Genomic DNA, 19338 nt, shown 5'->3' with positions numbered 1-19338 from the left:
TCCAACACGGAGATGATGACCCACACGACGATGACGATTAGCAAACTGCTGAGTCTTCTCCTGAGACAACTTCAAATTGTCCACCACATGACTCCAAATCCGGTGCAGTCTATCCACCACAGAATCCACTCCAGGACAATCCGAAGACTCCACCTGACCAGACGAAAAACGAGGGTGAAACCCTGAATTGCAAAAGAAAGGAGAAACCAGAGTAGCAGAACTGGCCCGATTATTGAGGGCAAACTCTGCCAACGGCAAAAAGGCGACCCAATCATCCTGATCAGCAGACACAAAACACCTCAAATACGTCTCCAAGGTCTGATTAGTTCGCTCCGTGTGGCCATTAGTCTGAGGATGGAACGCAGATGAAAAAGACAAATCAATGCCCATCCTGGCACAGAACGCTCGCCAGAACCTAGACACAAATTGAGATCCTCTGTCAGACACAATGTTTTCCGGGATACCATGTAAGCGAACCACATTCTGAAAAAATAAAGGAACCAACTCCGATGAAGAAGGCAATTTGGGCAAGGGTACCAAATGAACCATCTTAGAAAAACGGTCACACACCACCCAAATGACGGACATTTTCTGAGAAACCGGGAGATCCGAGATAAAGTCCATAGAGATGTGCGTCCACGGCCTCTTCGGAATAGGCAAGGACAACAACAATCCACTAGCCCGAGAACAGCAAGGCTTGGCCCGAGCACAAACATCACAAGACTGTACAAAGGTACGCACATCCCGAGACAGGGAAGGCCACCAGAAGGACCTGGCCACCAAATCTCTGGTACCAAAAATTCCAGGGTGGCCCGCCAACACAGAAGAATGAACCTCTGAGATGACTCTACTGGTCCACTCATCTGGAACAAACAATCTCCCAGACGGACAACGATCAGGCCTATCAGTCTGAAACTCCTGCAAAGCACGTCGCAAGTCTGGGGAGACAGCAGACAAAATCACTCCATCCTTAAGGATACCCGTAGGCTCAGAATCACCAGAGGAGTCAGGCTCAAAACTCCTAGAAAGAGCATCTGCCTTCACATTTTTCGAGCCCGGCAAGTATGAAACCACAAAATTAAACCGAGAGAAAAACAATGACCAGCGCGCCTGTCTAGGATTCAGACGCCTGGTGGACTCAAGGTAAATCAGATTCTTGTGATCAGTCAAGACCACCACCTGATGTCTAGCACCCTCAAGCCAATGACGCCACTCCTCAAATGCCCACTTCATAGCCAAGAGCTCCCGATTACCGACATCATAATTTCGCTCGGCGGGCGAAAACTTTCGAGAGAAAAATGCACATGGTCTCATCACTGAGCAATCAGGACTTTTCTGCGACAAAACCGCCCCCGCTCCAATCTCGGAAGCATCAACCTCAACCTGAAAAGGGAGCGAAACATCAGGCTGGCGCAACACAGGGGCAGAAGAAAAGCGGCTCTTAAGCTCCCGAAAGGCCTCCACAGCCGCAGAGGACCAATTGGCAACATCAGCACCCTTCTTAGTCAAATCAGTCAGAGGTTTAGCAACACTTGAAAACCCAGTTATAAATCGACGATAGAAATTATCAAAGCCCAAGAACTTCTGAAGACTCTTCAGGGAAGTAGGCTGCGTCCAATCACAAATAGCCCGAACCTTGACAGGATCCATCTTAACAGAAGAAGGGGAAAAAATATACCCCAAAAAGGAGATCTTCTGAACCCCAAAGATACACTTTGAACCCTTTACAAACAGAGAATTGGACCGCAAAACCTGAAAAACCTTCCTAACCTGTTGAACATGCGACTCCCAGTCATCCGAAAAAATCAAAATATCATCCAAATACACAATCATAAATTTATCCAGGTATTTACGGAAAATATCGTGCATAAAGGACTGAAAGACTGAAGGAGCATTAGAAAGACCAAAAGGCATTACCAAATACTCAAAATGGCCCTCGGGCGTATTAAATGCAGTTTTCCACTCATCTCCCTGCTTGATCCGCACCAAATTATACGCACCCCGAAGATCAACCTTAGAGAACCACTTTGCCCCTTTAATACGAGCAAATAAATCAGTCAGTAGTGGCAAAGGATACTGGTATTTGACTGTAATCTTATTCAACAGGCGATAATCAATACAGGGCCTCAGGGAGCCATCTTTTTTACCCACGAAAAAAAACCCTGCTCCTAAAGGGGATGAGGATGGACGGATATGTCCCTTTTCCAAGGACTCCTTAATATACTCTCGCATAGCAGCATGCTCAGGCACAGATAGATTGAACAAACGACCCTTGGGAAACTTGCTGCCCGGAATCAAGTCTATAGCACAATCGCAATCCCGGTGAGGGGGGAGAGAACTAAGTTTAGGCTCCTCAAAAACATCACCATAATCAGACAAAAATGCCGGAATTTCAGAGGGAGTAGATGAAGCAATGGAAACCAAAGGTACTTCCCCATGAGCCCCCTGACATCCCCAGCTTAACACAGGCATTGTTTTCCAGTCAAGGACTGGATTATGAGTTTGCAACCATGGCAATCCAAGCACTAAGACATCATGCAAGTTATGCAACACAAGGAAGCGAATCACCTCCCGATGGTCAGGAGTCATACACATAGTCACTTGTGTCCAGAACTGTGGTTTATTCCTAGCCAAAGGTGTGGAGTCGATACCCTTCAGAGGGATAGGAACTTCCAAAGGCTCTAGGCTAAACCCACAACGTCTGGCAAAGGACCAATCCATAAGACTCAAGGAAGCGCCAGAATCCACATAGGCATCCACAGTAATAGTTGATAATGAACAGATCAAAGTTACAGACAAAATAAACTTAGACTGTAAGGTGCCAATTGCAAAAGACTTATCAACCTTTTTTGTGCGTTTAGAGCATGCTGATATAACATGAGCAGAATCACCACAGTAGAAGCACAACCCATTTTTACGCCTATAATTCTGCCGTTCACTTCTGGACAGAATTCTATCACATTGCATAATCTCCGGTGCCTGCTCAGAAGACACCGCCAAATGGTGCACAGGTTTGCGCTCCCGCAAACGCCGATCAATCTGAATAGCCATAGTCATGGATTCATTCAGACCTGTGGGCGTAGGAAACCCCACCATGACATCTTTAACGGCATCAGAGAGACCTTCTCTGAAATTCGCCACCAGGGCGCACTCATTCCACTGAGTAAGCACAGACCATTTTCGAAATTTTTGACAATATACTTCAGCTTCATCATGCCCTTGAGAGAGGGCTAGCAAGGCCTTTTCAGCCTGAATCTCCAAATTAGGTTCCTCATAGAGCAACCCCAGTGCCAGAAAAAATGCATCCACATTGAGCAGCGCAGGATCCCCTGGTGCCAATGCAAATGCCCAATTCTGGGGGTCACCCCGCAACAAGGCAATAACAATTTTAACCTGCTGAGCGGGGTCTCCAGCGGAACGAGATCTCAGAGAAAGATACAATTTACAATTGTGCTTAAAATTCAAAAAGCGAGATCTATCTCCAGAAAAGAACTCAGGTATAGGGATCTTGGGTTCAGACATAGGAGCATGTATCACATACTCTTGGATATTTTGAACCTTAGAGGCAAGAGTATTAAGATTAGAAGCTAAACTCTGGATATCCATTTCTCAACAGCAGAGATCTGAGCCATTCAGGGGTTAAGAGGAGAGAAAAAAAAAAAAACAGCAGATTGCAATTATGGCTAGACAGAACCTCTGAGTAAAAAAAAAAAAAGTGTCAGAAACTTCTTTTTTCTCTTCTTCTTTAGCCAATACCTTTAATACATTATGGCCGGCAATACTGTCATGATTCCCAATGGCAGGGACATGGGCAAAAACGGACCAGCTCTAGGAAGATGGTATCTCAGGTATCCGCGATGCTGAACCTAACACGCAAATAAAAGTAGCCAGGGGGTGTGCCTACATTGTATCCCTAGACACCTCGCGCCAGCCGGAGAGCTAACTACCCCTATAAGAGGAATACACAGACCTGGCTTGCCTCCAGGGAAACCCCAAAAGTTATAGTAGCCCCCCACATGTAATAACGGTTAGGTAAGAGGAAAACACAAACGCAGTATGAATATAGATTCAGCAAAGTGAGGCCCTCTGACTAGATAGATGAAAACAGTGGCGTAACTACAAAGTTATGGGCCCCGGTGCGAACTTCCAAATGGGGCCCCCCCCCTACCCCCCCCACCTTCCCCCGCCCCCGCAACCCCCCCACCTTCCCCCGCCCCGCTTCCCCTAGATACGCCTCGGACTGTTGCAGGAATCTCCTGCACTGCAACATGGTGTTGGGTGCCAGCACAGCCCGCACAGTGGTATATCCAGCACAGCCCGCACAGTGGTATATCCAGCACAGACCGCACAGTGGTATATCCAGCACAGACCGCACAGTGGTATATCCAGCACAGCCCTCACAGTGGTATATCCAGCACAGACCGCACAGTGGTATATACAGCACAGCCCGCACAGGGGTATATACAGCACAGCCCGCACAGTGGTATATCCAGCACAGACCGCACAGTGGTATATCCAGCACAGACCGCACAGTGGTATATCCAGCACAGACCGCACAGTGGTATATCCAGCACAGACCGCACAGTGGTATATCCAGCACAGACCGCACAGTGGTATATCCAGCACAGACCGCACAGTGGTATATCCAGCACAGACCGCACAGTGGTATATCCAGCACAGACCGCACAGTGGTATATCCAGCACAGACCGCACAGTGGTATATCCAGCACAGCCCTCACAGTGGTATATCCAGCACAGACAGCACAGTGGTATATCCAGCACAGACCGCACAGTGGTATATCCAGCAGAGCCCGCACAGTGGTATATAGAGCACAGCCCGCACAGTGTTATATACAGCAGAGCCCGCACAGTGGTATATACAGCAGAGCCCGCACAGTGGTATATACAGCAGAGCCCGCACAGTGGTATATACAGCAGAGCCCGCACAGGGATATATACAGCAGAGCCCGCACAGGGATATATACAGCACAGCCCCCACAGGGGTATATACAGCAGAGCCCGCACAGGGATATATACAGCACAGCCCCACAGGGGTATATACAGCACAGCCCGCACAGGGGTATATAGAGCACAGCCCACATCTCATCTCATCCCCCCCGATAATGGCCCCACAGTCCGGTTAAAAAGAAAAAAAAAAAAAAACTCTCCTCACCCTTCCTTTTGCCCGCGCTGCTCCTGGCGGCTGCAGTCTGCCCAGGACACTGCAGGTGCGCGATGATATGACGTCATCGCGCACCCGCAGTGTACTGTCAGAGGCAGAGCGGGGAATGATGGGAGAGGAAGCGTCAGGTGACGCTCTCTCCTCCCATCATTGCATTGAACTATACCGGTGTCATAGACGCCGGTATAGTTAAATGCGGCGGCGGCGGCGGCACTGGGGGGGTTCCGGGGGAGGAACAGTGCAGCGGCCCACTACTGGCATCGGCTCTTCTGGCATTTGCCAGAAGTGCCCGATGGCCAGCCTGGCCCTGCTCAGACCTGCCGGCCCGGGGCCCCTGACCTGCGGGGCCCGGTCGCAATGGCGACCGCTGCGACCGCGGTAGTTACGCCCCTGGATGAAAATACAAAAGAGGACTTTGCGGTTACCTCAAAACCCTAAGCAGCCATCCTGAAACTACCTTAACTCCGTTATCAACTCATGACACCGGAGTAGTAATTTCAGATCACTAGAGCTTCCAGCAGCACGAGAAATATAAATGCATGCTGGACAAAACAAACACAAAAAGCCAAAGATTTCAACTTAGCTGAATTGCAGACTTGGAGCAGGTAGCAAGCAACAGAGATGCTCTGGTAACATTGATTGCCGGCACTAGAGTGACTGAGAAGCCAGACTAAATAGGAAACTCCCAATTTCCTGATGAAAACAGGTGCACTGGAAACACAAGACCAAAGTCAACCAGTACCACCAGTAGCCACCAGAGGGAGCCAAAAACAGAATTCACAACATATCTCCCAGTGTGCGGGATCTGCGCCATGTAATGAGTGGATACGGAGTTAGTTGTCCGGATAGATCCCTATCCGCTAGAATGACCGGCCAGTGCTTTTTAAAGATATTGTTAATCTCCAACCAGTTCGAATTAAATTGTGTGATAAATCTTGGCGCTAAGTTAGTATTCGCAGGGGAGCTCCTGGTCGATCCAGCCAGGAGAGAGGGCCTGTCTGAGTATAATGCCCACGAATAGCCCCTATGGATGTCCACGTATTTATAACACCTATCTCTAAACCGGCGTGTTAGATCTCCTGCTTGTTTATAGAAGGCATTATCATCAGAGCAGATTCGGCGCGCTCGTAAAAATTGTCCCACCGGTATAGAGCTTTTGAGCTTAGGTGGGTGGGATGAAGTGAAATGTAATAGTGCATTGGTGGCCGTGCTCTTGCGGAAGACATCAGTGGCAATAATGCCGTCGGATGACTTTGAAATAGCCAAATCCAGGAAATCAATGGAATTTTGGCTATATTTCCAAGTCAGTTTGATATTCAGCATGTTAGCATTGAGATGGTTTAAAAATGTGTCAAGTTGCGACGTGGAGCCCTGCCAAATAAAGAAAATATCATCGATATAGCGTAGCCACGAGATGAAGGAGCTGTGACCGGGTGTATCAAGGACCACATCCCTCTCCCACAGCCCCAGGAACAAATTAGCATATGAGGGCGCACAAGACGCCCCCATTGCAGTGCCCTGGAGCTGTAGGAAGGGGCGGTCCTTGAACACAAAAAAATTATGAGTTAGTATAAATTGCAATAACTCTAAAATAAAAGTAACAAGTTCCGGTCCTAAATTAGTCATGTTCAAAAAAAATTTTTACAGCCCGCATCCCGTGGCCATGGCCTATCGACGTATACAGGGACTCCACGTCACACGTGACAAACCACATGTCCTCCTCGAGAACCAGGCCATCGAGCCTTCTAAGCACATCGGTAGTATCCCTCACAAATGATGGAAGGGTCTCCACACATTTCTGCAGATAAAAATCTATAAATTGGCACGAAGGTTCACAAAGGCCCCCCATGCCCGAGACAATAGGTCTGCCCGGGGGGCATGAGGGGTCTTTTGTGAACCTTAGGCAACAAATAAAAAGTTGGAACAACAGGAAATTCAGGCAAAAGAGCCTCTCCCATCTTACGAGCAATAGCTGAATATTCCACTCCTTTATCCAAAAGAATTTTGAGTTCTCGTTGAAAAACAGGTAATGGTATAGCATCGAGTTTTTTTATAATGCTCAGGTTTATAGAGCTGTCTGAAAGCCTCAGCTTCGTAGAGTGATATAGGCCAGATCACGACGTTGCCACCTTTGTCTGCCCACTTAATGACTACATCTTTCATGTTTTTCAATTCCTTAATAGCTCTCCTTAGTGGGGGAGTGAGGTTATCTTGATCAATATTGGAATTTAGTTTATTGATCTCCTTTCTAACCAATTTGACAAAAATTTCCACTGAAGGGCAGGCAGACAAAGGTGGGAAGGCACGTGATCGCCGGTATAAATGTATGGGAGCAGAAGAGGACTCAGCACAGACGTTTTCTGCCTCCAAGGATTCCAGGTCATTTAAAACCTCCAAATCGATTGGAGACAGAGAAGGATCAGATCTGGAGGCAAGGTATTTTTTAAAAATTAATTGGCGAAAAGTTCCAGGTCCTTGATCAAGGTAAATCTATCAGAGCCCTCCACCGGTGAAAAGGAGAGGCCTTTTGAAAGCACCTCCAATTGTGGTTTACTCAAAGAGTGTTGTGATAGATTGATTACCTTCAAAATCTCCTGGCCCTCTTGTCTCTCATATTGTACGGGTGTTTTTTCTTTTTGATTGCTGGTGTAGAAGGGTATTGGGGATGAGGACCTATCCCCAATCCGCCATTGGTTGAGGTTATTCCTTTGTCTAAAAAATGATCTCCACATGCTCCTTCTGAGGTAGTAGAGAGGCTAGAGATTGATTGTGATCTGAGTTGTTTTCTAGGCTGTTTCTGGTGCCACCGATAAATTCGGTTATGTTTATAATCCTCTAGATCACGTAGATATTTTTTAGCTTTATTATTTTGTATCTCCTGTTCACACTTGGAGAGTTCTTCTTCCAGAGATAGATCAAATTTTTTACACTCGTCACTGGGAATAATAGTTTGAATCTGTTCTCGTATAATCTCAATCTCTTTCTCTAGAGTCTCAAGGGATCTTTTGTCGGCTCCCACCAGTAGCTCCAACAGGGTCCTTGAGCACTTGGTGAGGTTTCCTCCCACTTAGATGTGAAGGATGAATCCTCCACGTCCAATGTGGGAAATAGCTGGACCCGCAAACCCCTAGGGATAATATCTTTTTGCAGGTAATTTTCTAGGGCAGCCTTATTCCACCAGATTTTAGTTATTTTTTTCAGAAGATCCCTGATTTTCAGCTTCAAGTCTTTTATATCATGTGTATCTTTATCATTTGGCTGCTTCCCACCAAACACCGTCCCGAGTTGTGTTACCCAGGTTTTGTCCCGCTTCTTAAAGTCCATGTAACCTGTAGGAGGATCTATAGACACATGAGAATTAACAAAAACACCTAAACAAAGGTGCCCTCTCGACCAGCAGAGGGCATACCTCTAGGTCAAAACACAGAAAACCTATAATAAGTCGCACTGGGTAATGGAACAATGACAGATGTCAATGCGTCTAATAGTTCATAATAAATAGTATAGTTATTAATCAAAAATCCAAACCAGAGCAATAGAGGTATCAAAAATGATCAATGCAAATTTATTAAAGTATCAAATATACATAAACAAAATACATATATGGACAAACAATGGTGAATATGGAGATAACAGCTGAAGAAATCAGTATAATAAGATGGAAATGATACTGATAAGAAACACATAGAAATCCAAACACCCCTATTGTAGCCTCAAGGCAACATATGCTCCAAGATCATGGTGGGTAGATATCAAAGAAAAGGTCATAATATATCTATATGTTTTAAAAAATAATGAACCCACAGATATATTTAGCCAGAAAGTTATAGGACTTCCTAAGAGAAGATCCTAGTGAATGTAAGGATCAAGAGCGTAAATGAACTAGACCGACAGCCCAGGTATCCAAAAGATACATATTAAGGTGCTAGTGCTGCATAAATACCTTGGGACATGCTGGTAGTAGATGGTACAATGCCGAGATGCTGCAGAGGGGGGGAAAAAGAGCCTCGACGCGTGTTTCGCCATCGGTGGCTTCGTCTGGAGGCGTGGTTAATACAGGACGAAACCTGTGCACCCTGTCACCATGTAAAATGAAAGCCCAACTAAGTCAGAATGAAGCAAAAAGTAGGTTCACAGTTGTTATTTATCTTTTAATGATTTTTTTCAAGTGAATATTCTTGTTTTAACACTATTTGTGGTTTATGGTTACTCCACTTTTTCCTCTCTTAAATCCATAGTAATTGAGTGTGCGAAGTAACTCATCTTGTAGGATACTCACATATAACTCAGGATTGAGACCACTATCGATCCTAGTCGTGTATCCAATGCCTTTGGCTGTAAAACAATCCCATATCATCAGGATTCCTCCACCGAACTTGTCATTTCGTTCAATTTCTCAATTCGTTAGCCCCTTGCTCCCTTTTTGTTTCAGACCCATTTGCACCCTTCAGAGCCTAGTCTATTAACTTTTGTGTCATCGCTCCAAATCACTTGCTTCAAATTTTTAAATGTCCACTTTTCGTACTTGATTGCAAATGCAAACCGATGCTTCTAATGATAGTATCGAGGCTGAGCTTTCTTCACCTTTTTTCATGTAATGTGCGTGCTTGCATGGACATCTGTGATCTCACTATTATGAAGTATACGAGCCTCCTCCACTGCCATGTTGCACCAGAACTGATAGGCCTTGAGATGAGCTGTTTTGTTAACTCCATTTTGCCTGCATGTCCACCATTTCGCAGGTGAATGGATGGACTTCATTTTGTATTCTTCCAACTGTCATGGCACTCACATGATGCAGTTTGGTAATTTTCTTGGCTAAGAGACCACTATCGATTAGCTGGATAATGCGGTGTCTCTTTTCTTGGGAAATCATCTTCGTGGCTGCTCCTCGATTCAAACCAGTGACTTTTCACTTGAGAATCATCCTAATAACACACTGAACTATTAGAGAATATGAGAACAGATTGCAATTTGTAGCATACAGGAAGAAAAAGATTTTTCCACCACCAGGAGCAAAACAGTAACAATGCAGTGACATGACAAGAATCTGCATAACTAATCATATGCTAAATAGTTGCAAGTCAAATTTATGTATGAGATAGCCAAGATGATTGTCTATAAAATGAAGGTAGTCTCATGATCAAAGGAATAGTGGACGGTGAGATATGGAGCCTGGAAGTCAAAAGTTCAAAACATTTTAACCCTTTTGCTCTTCATGTATGTTCAGACTGAGGGAAATATTGTTCTCATAAATCACATCTAGATAAACCTCAGAGGAGTCATGGAATGTAGAAGCCATTTTATGTATTGCTTTTGGAAAATTATGAAGCCAAAATGGAACTATAATTGCGCATAAAAAAAAATCTCACTTGGGAGTTGTCCAGAGTGTAAGAAATGTTTTACTCATAAATCATTACATGTAACTCAAAAATCATGAATGTCAAAGAAATCACACAGTGAAGTAGACTTTTTTTTATTCTGTGAAAAGTTGAAAAGTAAACATACAACAATTACAGTCAAAGTATATTACCTGTTTCGAGAATAAATTCAATCCAAATCTAATTTCCCTGTAAAATGCAGCGGATGTAGTAAATTTGAATCTCGTCAGATTTGCTCATGTCTAATAGCTATCCTATAATCAATGTCTGCCTCTTTAACGAGCTTTACAACATGATCCAGGATAAATGAATTGCCTATAAGACTTCATACTAAACTGGTCTCTTGAAGGTGAAATAGTGCTTCTCCCAAAGTAAAGTCACATCTCACACTCAAGAAAGGAAGAGTAGTTTAGAGCACTGAATGATCATTATGAAATGTATGTAATTATCAATAAAAATGCTATCCATAAAATAATACCAATAAAACCTGAATATCAACTTTTGGCAAAGAATATTTTAGAATAACATATTCATACTTTACTGTACATCTATACCTTGAAGAGGTTTCCGGCAATTCCTCTCCTCAATCGGACATTTTTGGTCTTCTACTCTGAATCAATTTGGTGATGTTTTTAATCCCCTGGAATGTAAAGTGTGACCAATCCACCAAGTGCAACTTTCTGACATCCAAGAGAAATTCTAATTGTGTTTTGTTTTTGCCATCTAATGCAAAGATTGTGAATTTGTAAAACAGTCAACACATTGTAATTAAAACATCCAATATGGTCCAGATAAATCATGTGACCATTCTTGTGCATTTAGATTTTTGTTTACTACAACAAAACTTGGTGAAAAGGCTGTGTCTATTGTTGGAGACATTTTGGAAACAAATCTCACCCCACTCACATTTATTTTTTGAATTAAGAAACCCCTTTAGTAGAGATGAATGATAAATAAAATGCTTGCTGCTCGAATTGCACAATTTCCAATGCTCAAATTACTCGATTCGAGTAATTAGTATGATGGGAGTCAATGAGAAATCTGAGCATTTTTCTGGCACACCCTACAAAAAGGTCTGGGGACAGTGAAAATTTTGAAATATATGGGAAAAGTGCTGAATGGAAGGAGAACAGCATGGGAAGGACCCTGAACTGAAAGTGGCTTACATCTTGATGTAGTGTGACCCCAAATCTTAGATATCTCTGATAATCTGGATGAAAGGGTACGTGGTAGTATGCATCTCGAAGATCTATAGTAGACATGACAAAGTCCTTGCCGATTAATGGGACTGTGGATTTTACTTCATTTTGAACCTTCTGTTTTTTGCGTTTTATAATGACTCAGAAGACCCCGTTTGCTTTTTTCAACAGGAGCAATTGGAAATAATGTCCCCTGCCCTGTTCTGCCTCTGGAACAGGGGAGATCACTGCTGGCATTAGCATATCCTAGAGTTCTGACTCAAGAATCTTTTGAAATTTCACTGATGGAAAAGATGATACTTTCAAACTCACCAGAATTTTTCGATCCGATGTTATCTTCTGCCACTGGGAGAAGAACCTTGAAATTCTGCCCTCTACCCATTTGACATTATCATTGTCTTTCAGAATGTTCACGCTGAAAAATACTCTTTCCCCTTCCCCCTTTTGGGTAGCTCCAACATACTGTTTAACCTTTCCCTATGTACTGAGAGCTTTGTGTCTGTGGAAGATGAAATACTTACTCTCCTCTGAAAGGTATAGAGCATAATTTTGACTTGGATAGAATGACCCACTAACCAAAGAGCTTTTCTTGTGGTGTTTGAGAGAACCAAAGCCCTTGCTGCTATCCGGACGGACTCTGAGGAGGAATCTTCAAAGGGTAAGCTAGTCTTTTTAGCTACCCAGGCCACTTGCATATCCATTTAAGGAATTTCCACCCTGCATTTGGATATGTCCTCAACCAGAGGGAATCAGAATGTCCGGACTTGAACCCAGCAGCTCTTGTGCACAAGCAGCTCTTCCCTCTGAGCTATTCAGCTCCCTGGATAGTTCCTTGCTAAACTAGATACTAGTACCTGTGTTGTTCCAGATTGGCTCAACCCTGTGATCTCCTGATTGAATACCCTACTTAAACCTGGAACTGCACTTCCTTCCTTGTTATTGAGCTCCCAGCCTTTAGTCTAGCTTCTTTCCACCTGCTGCTTATCCCCGATGATTCTACTGCTGTTACCGTGTACCGACTGCTGGCGATTCCCTGACTAAAATACCTGCTGGTGCTGCCCCTAGTGGTTGTAATATCACTACTCCAACTCAGGTCAGTCCATAACACAGAATCACTGTCTAAAGTCTGGGCAAATCATGACACTCTCCCAGCATCCATGACCTCATGACCGGGTACTTTTGACAAGGAGGGAAAAGGTCTTAAAGATGGTCAAGCAATACCTGGCCGACCAATTCAGCGTACTCACTAATTACTCTTCGACCTTCAACAATTGGATCTCAAAGCTGGACACCTGGCATAAGCTGTCATATGCCTTGGAGGTGTTGTGCTGCCCTGCCGCTAGTGTCTTGTCTGAGCGGAATTTTAGTACCACGGGGGGGTCATAACAGACAAGGCATCTGTCAACAGAAAGTGCTGTCAAGCTCACTCTGATAACAGTGATCAAAGCCTGGCTTAGACCTTACTTTTACACATCACCAGATGATAGCAGCGCATAAAGTGTTTAAATGCTCTGTATGTGAATGAGCCGTTGAGTTTTTGCCTTCTAGGGTCTATTGTTCTCAGCAGCGATCTGGGAGTCAGATGTTTCCAGAGGTCATCCCCATTCTGATCACTCCTGTATGGCCAAAGCGGAGCTGGTTAGGGGCATTGAACCTACTGAAATCAGAGGAGCCTTTTAACCTTACTCCAGACCATGACCTACTACATCAATGTCCAATTTTTCATCTGGCTCCCTGGAGCTTATGCTTGGCAGCCTTGCTTCTGAAGCCTCAATCCTGATAGCTAGAGGTCTCTCAGATAATGTCATCATTACTCTACAAAAAAGCAGGAACAGGTCACTAATGGCATCTTTTCTCAGATATGAAAGATCTCTGAGTGGTATTAATCTACCTCAATTGATCTGTTTCATCCTCATATTGCCAGCATATTTAACTTCTCACAGAATGGCCTATCAAAAGAGTTAAGCCCTAGTACCCTCAAGGTCCAGGTGTCAGCCCTGAGTTCTTTCTTTGACCAGAATTTGGGAAACCATCAATGGATAACGAGGTTAATGACTGCAGCCTCTAGAATTCGTCCAACGAGGTCCAACGTAATTCCATCCGGGAACTTGAATATAGTGCTGAAATGATGGACTATACTTTGAACCTATGGCCCAACTTCAAATGGACAAATTATCCTGGAAGGCGGCTCAACTGGAAGCTGTTACCATAGCAAGGAGAGTGGGCGAAATCCAGGCCCTATCCATTAGGGCACCTTATCTGAAGATCCTGAATGATAGGGTAGTTATTTGCCTAGACCCTTCTTCTTTTCAAAAGTAACATCTGATTTCCATATGTCCCAAGAAATAATCCTTCCTTCTTTTTGTCAGAACCCAACAGACATAAGAGAAATAGAGTTCCATGTTTTGGATGTTCGGAGAACATTGGAGGAAAGATCAAAATCTTTTTTGTCAAATACTGTGGACCTAATAAAGAGAAGAAAGCCTCCAAAAGTTCACTGGAAAATTGGATCAAAAGGGCAATCATGGAGTCATATACAAATCAGGACCTATCTTCTCCTGAATCACTAAAACCTCATTCTAGCAGAGCCGTGTCTGTCTCCTGGGCCAAAAGGGGTAGTGCATCCATCGAGCAAATCTGCAGAGCTACTACCTGGTCCTTGGTCCATACCTTCTCTAAACACTAGAGATTAGATATAATGTCTATAAAAGATTTAGCCTTTGGCAGGAAGGTCCTCCAGGCTATTGCCCATCCCTAGCATTATTCTTTGGTATTTATCTTATGATGCTGTCGTGGAGGGCATTAAATAGAATTACACTTACTGTTAACCTTGTAGATTGTGAGCCCTCGCGGGCAGGGTCCTCTCTCCTGTACCAGTTGTGACTTGTATTGTTCAAGATTATTGTACCTGTTTTTATTATGTATACCCCTCCTCACATGTAAAGCGCCATGGAATAAATGGCGCTATAATAATAATAATAATTTGTTTTCTGAGACCCTCCACGACAGAATGGGTATTTCCCTTCCTAAAACTTATGTTCATTTGATTCCTTGGTGTTAATAGTTCAAGCATTCATACTGTGTGATCTTTGGAAAAACACTGAGGATGGAAGGAGGGGAAGGGCTATTTAAACCTCTGTGGTGCTATTGTGGAGGGTCTCAGAAACCGAATTACCGATAAGTGTAATTCTATTTTTTGGCCAAGATGAATCTAAGGTGAGGGTCATGGGAAAGGCAGTGGAACATAAAGTCAGCCATATGTGCCAAGGTCCCTACAGCCAACATTTCCCTGTCTCCACCACAATGACTATTCTCCATCTCCTGCTCCTCCTCCATCTCTTCCTTCTCATTCCCCTCCACAGGTCATCCACATAGGAGAGACGTGGCGAAGCTTGTGTTTGTACTGGCCTCTTTTGTGCTCAGCCAACTCCTGCTCCTCAGCCTCTTCAGCCTCCACTTCCTCATTATTACCCAATCTGCGCTGAGCAGATGAGATGAGGCTGGAGAGTATCTCCCTGTCTCATGTCTTCCTACGTCTCCACCTGGTCCACATGCAAAGCTTCATGTTTAATTGTCACCAGCGACTGTTTAAGTAGGCACAGAAGCTGGATAGTTGCCCTGATTAGGGCATCATCAAAGCTCAACATCTTTGTGGAGTCCGCAAAGTCTTGGAGAACTGCACAAATGTCAGACATCCATGCCCACTCTGTAGTTGTTATGTGTAGAGGCTGACCAGAATATGTTGCGTCCTCTGTACCATCACCGCTACTGCCATCTTCAGTCATTGTGGATGGTAATTTGGAATTTCAAATAGCCAAAACGTCGATTCTCGCTTAGTTCGTCGGTTGCTTCAGTATCTGGTACACTGTAAGGAATACAGTCCTGAAGAGAGGATGTGGGTACCAGCCTCTGATCTCCATGTGGCCAGGCTGATCCGGTCTTTTCACGTGGCACACCCTGATAAACCAAGATCTGAGGTTCTAGAGGTCCCTAGTAGAAGAGGGGTACTGTCACAGGTTTACATGATAGAGAGGAGCCAGAAAACCACAGTGTCTGATTTTTCCAACTCCTGAACTGAATAGAAGCACTTCACCTTCTTATTAAACTGTGTTAATTTCTTTTGGCAGTGCAGGAGTTAATCTGCCACTTTTCTTCTCCTGGCCCTGGCTAACACTCATTGTCAGATCAACAGGTATTTTGTATGCCAATGTTGCCAAACAAATCGCTGGAATAAGAAGTTCAAAACTCACTAGGAGGAGTTTTGAGAAGTTCATGCTGCCGTGCATCAGCACTAGAAATATACTTCAAATATCTTTTCACTGGAACATAGAGACGTCTGCTAAGGCCAGAAACTCAACTCCAAAGAATTATCGCTTCTCCACCAACAATACTGTTGGAACTATAGAGTGAGATAGACAACGTTCTCCTGGCATCTGCCAAACCCAGATTCATGGTTATGGAAAGTTACTTCATGAAGATCCCCACATACAGCGTTTGTGCTGGTGTTAATACCAGAGGTAGTTTGTAACTCTAGAGTTACTGAGTCAGCAGAGTGTTGGTGACTTTTATCCACTCTGTGACTTTTATCCTTTCTTTTAAGAGGTTTGCGACATTGTGCCTAAGTTTGATGAGGTTTTGAAACATTTCTAGTGTTCAATATCACCACTCAAATTTGATGGTGGGATATTTAGAAGGGAAGAAATTTTACAGACTTAACTGGTACACCGGTCTCACCGGCGCTTTACAAATGTTAGTAAAGACAGAAGGATTGGATTTTTTATGAATGAAAAAATGGAATTCAGTGATTACGAGGTATATCCCCAATACCTTTCTCAATGTAGTGTACCGAATCATAGCTGAGTCTCTCAATTAACTAATTAACTGGGTCTGCATCAATCCATGACACCTCATTCTCCTGTGAAAGTTACAAATCTACAAGCGCTTTTCTGACGTAAACGATGTTTGAGTTTTTAATCTATACAATGAAAGGTTTACCCAACTCTGCAACCTGATATAACTGTGTGTCACAGAACAAAAGATTTTTGCGCACAATTAACACACTATTATGTTACAGCTAAAGAAATTGTCTCATCTTTCTAGATGTGTAAAATTGAAAACTGCTTATAAAAATCAAGCAGCTTTGCAAATTGCATCTTAATAAATCATTATACAATGAAAAGCAAAAACCCAAATGAAATGAGGACATAAGAATTCAACAATTAAAGGGGTCGCCCACTAGTTGGACAACCCCCTCTGGATTCTTATGTTTCCCCCCAGTAAAATAATAACTCTTATACTCACTTCTGTTCTGGCCCTGTTGATGGGTGACCTTAAAGACGTTTTCCCTCTTTAATGTTACACATTATCTGTACAAATCTATTTAGAAACAGACTGAATTAATTTCTAGGGGGGAAATAAGTAATGCATAAGTGTGAACACCTTCTTATCATTGTTGTGTTTAGAAATAGCCAATAACTCATTTTAAGAAACAGTCAGTGCAAAGCTGCCATTATTTACAGTGATTCTAATTAACCCAGAAAGATCTCATTGTTCAAAGCTATAAGTCAGAATATAAGGGCCCAAAAAAATGGGAAAGCGTGTTATGGTCTGACAAGACAAAGTTTGAACTTTTTGGCCATAATTCCAAAAGGTAATCCAACACTGCACATCACCAAAGAAACACCATACCCACAGCAAAGCATGGTGAAAATAGCAATATGCGTTGTGACTGTTCTTCTGCAGCTAAAACTAGGAGTTTAGTCACAGTAGAGGGAATTATGAACAGTTCCAAGTATCAGTCAATTATGCAACAAGACATTCAGGCCTTTGCTAAAGGTGAAGAGGAATTTGACCTTTAACCATGACAATGACCCTGAGAATACAGCCAAATTAAGAAAAAAAGTATTTAACTTTTGCCAGAAAATCAAAGTTTTGGAATGTACCAGCCAGAGCCAGATCTAAATCAAATTGAAAATCTGTGAGTTGACCTTAAGAAGGTGCTGTACACAAGATATGCCCTCACATTCTGAGAGATTTGAAGAGCTACTGCAAGGAAGAGTGGGCAAAGATGGACAATTCTGACTGTATCATGCCGATACACTCCAACCAAAAAGACTGAATGTTTTTATAAATTCAAAGTATTAGTTAAAAGGTGTGCATATTTATACAACCACATTATTTTAGTTCTTTATTTTTCCTTTTCCACCCAAAAAAGATTTTTTTTATTTTTCAATGTATTTGTACAGATTATAGGCAACACTAAGGCTATGTGCACACATTGCGGATTTGTCTGTGAAATTTTCTGCGCGGAATCTTCCTCTCCTGGCAGAAAACGCAGGTGAAAATCCTCTCGTTTTTGATGCGGATTTGTATGCGTTTTTGTATAGATATATCTGTCTATAACATAAAACTGAAATCTCAGAATCTGACGTGTTTCAAGTCACTCTTATTCATAGGATATATGAGGTGGAAAAGAAACATTTCACAATTTATAACAAATCTCACTGCGTATGCCATAAATCATTGAATCCATGAAAAGTCTTTGAAGTTTTTTTTAGAGTTTAATATACCAGCGAAATGTAACAAGAACCGCATTACAGTGGATAGCTGAATCATTGAATTCATTAAAAAAATATATATTTTTTCAGTTTTATATAACACCGAAATGTAAAAGAAATGACGTAAAACTGTATGGATGAGCAATTGATCCTTGCTCGCCTCCTTGTCTCTTCCAACCAGCCTAGACCCCTCAGTCCACTCACCAGTTCCTGGATCCTGGCTCTCCTGCCTGCAAAAACCCCAGCGGTAAAGGATGCGGCTTGGACTCGTGTCTTGGTGGTTCCAGGTAATCATCTGGATCCTGACCACAGGCTCCTGCCACCTCTGCTGCTGCACCAGCTTCCTCTGGCTCCAATATTCCTCCGGTAACTCCCTTGGGAGTCTCGCGTGGTTCTACCATCTTTGTCACCCACTAAGCACAAAACACTGTATGGATGACTAATTGAATGCAGAAAAAAATGGTAACATTTTTCTGGTGTTTTATATACCACAGAAATGTACCCCAGACCATGGAATACTTTGTGGGTGAGTAATTGAAACCAGAAAAAAGTATAAACGCTATATTGTAGTTTTAGATATCACAGAAATGTACCTCACACCATAGAGTACTGAATGGCTGAGAAATGTAATCCAGCAAAATATTTGAACGCTTTTTTGGAGTAATAGATATTATATTAATATACCCTAGAAGAACTGTTACAGAGCTGCGCAATGGCGTCAGTGTCCCGAACTGGGCTGTGCCTGTCCTTTTATAACCCCTGATGGTGAGGTAATGCGGCCAGTCAATCACATTAATGCCACTACCAAGATGGCTACGGCCTTACAGTGACTCACAGGCAATCCTCACATTTATTGGCTGCGTAACAGGCGCCAAACATGCGGGGCAGGGATTTGAGTATTACATACAGCACCAGATAATTATCGCTGAATTATGAGCACATCCGAGAACCCCGATAGTCGAGTGATATTCAAGTATCACCGAGCACGTTCGCGAATTGTTACCCTTTTTCTCATCAGT

At 43.2% G+C, this 19338-nt stretch overlaps 1 protein-coding gene across 1 annotated transcript in view; it reads left to right on the top strand.

Moving 5' to 3' along the window:
• The window catches only part of LOC143766206 (uncharacterized), a 113301-nt gene that overhangs the window by 20903 nt on the left and 73060 nt on the right, over window positions 1-19338 (top strand). The window lies entirely within an intron of this gene.

This window comes from Ranitomeya variabilis, chromosome 4, assembly GCF_051348905.1.
Source record: "Ranitomeya variabilis isolate aRanVar5 chromosome 4, aRanVar5.hap1, whole genome shotgun sequence".
NCBI lineage: Eukaryota > Metazoa > Chordata > Amphibia > Anura > Dendrobatidae > Ranitomeya > Ranitomeya variabilis.
Note: the sequence above shows the minus strand (reverse complement) of the source record. Positions and strands in the feature narration are given on the sequence as shown.